The sequence below is a fragment of the Galeopterus variegatus genome, unplaced genomic scaffold, assembly GCF_000696425.1.
Source record: "Galeopterus variegatus unplaced genomic scaffold, G_variegatus-3.0.2 Scaffold2537, whole genome shotgun sequence".
NCBI classification, from domain to species: Eukaryota; Metazoa; Chordata; class Mammalia; order Dermoptera; family Cynocephalidae; genus Galeopterus; species Galeopterus variegatus.
Window position 1 is genome coordinate 278393 of NW_007728648.1, and position 2262 is coordinate 280654.

Below are 2262 nucleotides of genomic sequence, written 5' to 3' on the forward strand. Positions count from 1 at the left end.
ACAAAGTTTATGAAACCTTTATCTAACCTACTTACTTTATTAAACTTGTCCAGATAATATATTTCTAAACCTTTCTCTAATACATATGTTTATATAACCTCAAGTTGCCCAAGATAGCTGCATGAACACCACCCTCCTTACAAGTGACTTGATTTCCTCCCTCTCATAGAGAAATTATTTTCTAAGACTCATGATATTTCACTTCATTTCCCTTTTTTTCCAAAGGGTTCTTTTATAATAACTCTCTTTTCCTTCTCTGCTATTCATTTATCTTTCTTACTCTAAATTTCTTATTCTTGGTTCTTATTTTTTCTGACAATCTTCAAAATGGATTATTCAAAATCTTCAAGTAACAAAACCAACATTTTCCTGATAAAGAAGCAATATGCACAAAATATTTGCATTCATGGACCTTTACATTTGGAGTGTTCACAGTAGGGTTGGCATTTTTATGATATTGATATCTGTCACACCTAGAACTTACTCACCCTACTTCCTTGCCATTATAATGGGATTTCACTAGTAATCCTTCTAAATTTAACATATATTTTATGTTCTTTTTTGCATTTTTTTATAATAATACAACAGTTTTATTAAACATATGATGCACTTATTTTGTACAAAACACAGTAACATTTTTCCTCTCCTCTGCCCTGAGAGACCACCAGTCCAGAACCTCATGTTCACATAAACACACTTTAGGCAGCAGTCATGACAGGGAGGTGAAGAAAAAGTGGAATTCTGAAAGTAATGCCACTTAACCAAAATGGGAAACTAAAGAAGGCAGAGGTTAGTAGGTTTCATGGCTACTCTCTGCCCACAGGCCCTAGTCCTGTTCATTTTCTCTCAACATGAAACATTTTAGAAATAGAAACTCCCAAGCATTATTGAAGTAATACTGCCCAACTCTCTTGGTAGCACTCCGCTTCCAATTCCATCTAACCTGATGTTATAACTAGCTTATCTTCAGTTTCTTCAAGCAATTTTGCCCTGATTTATATTTCTGTCACAATTTCCCATCTCCCTTTGAGTAATAAGAACAAAAACCCCAGAACAGTAAGTTTCAAAAGGATGTCAATTGGTACCTTTTGTAGATGAGACCTACTTCCTAGAAGTCAATTGACCAATCATATACACTGCTGGAAACAAAAAGTAGTGAAAATAGATCAAGCTGGAAAATATCTCCAGTACCCATTTAGATCCAGTTATTTTGTACCTGTGGATTTAAAATTATCATTATTCAAAGCAGATGGGTCCTTGTTGCTAAGGAAATCCACAGCTTGCTTGACTGAGGCTACAGCGCTGGATTTTGAAATCCTGAAAGTTCAGTCCTTTGAGTCTTGGGTAAGCCCTAATCAAATTCAGCACTTGGTTTTTGGCTGTTTGCTAGCTATTCTCACCGATGTTTACTACTCCCCATTTCTGGTTGCTGAATGGTGCTCCCCGTGGCTGTTAGATTGGCTCAGCATCATGTGTGCATTGATTACTTCCAGCATATACGTGGTAAACTCATTCATATCCTCCAGGGGCGTGATGTCAAAAGCTACCAGGCTGTTTTTGTTCTGAAAAGATCTCAGGTGGCCAACCTCTTTCACCTACATTTCTGGAGGAACCATGGTGTTCGCACTGCTGACATCACCTCTGTCAACTCACTGGTGAGCATCCATGGGTGCAGCTGTCATGTCACCTATTTTGTCAACAGTGCTGCTTGGAGCCCTCTCTGTATGTCTGATTATCCCCACAACAGTGACCTGTGATATCTCAACATTCCCAACTTTGAACACTTTATCAACCAGAGTGGCAAAAGGCAGCTGAGATATGGTACAGGCTACAGTGTGCTTGATTTCTTGTCAGCCTGAAGAGATGTTGGTGATCTAAATCCCCCAGGGAACTGTTTGTAGCCACTATCTCCCCCTTGGTGGAGCTGCCATATATTTCAGATGCACTTTTCAACATCTTGGTCACGATCCCCCGAGAAAAGAGGCCCAGCAGATTGTGGTCTGGTGGTTTTGCAGTACTCCTCAGGACCCTGTTGCTGCTGCAGTGCTCTACTTTTCACTGGTGTCCGTTTGAATTTTGAATGTAAATAATGTTGAGCCCATAGAGATTTAAAACAATAATTCAGGGCTGGCCCGGTGGCGCACTGCGCTAGTGCGCCGCTTGGGAAGCGCGGAGGCGCTCACGCTGAGGGTTCGGATCCTACATACAGACCGGTTCCCGCTCACTGGCTGAGCAAGGCGCGGGGGCAACACCGAGGGTTGC

General features: G+C 40.8%; 1 pseudogene; it reads right to left on the reverse strand.

Annotated features, from left to right (window-relative positions):
- Window positions 1-1205: 1205 nt before the first annotated feature.
- Window positions 1206-2048, reverse strand: LOC103598223 (annotated as a pseudogene).
- Between the last annotated feature and the right edge of the window lie 214 nt (window positions 2049-2262).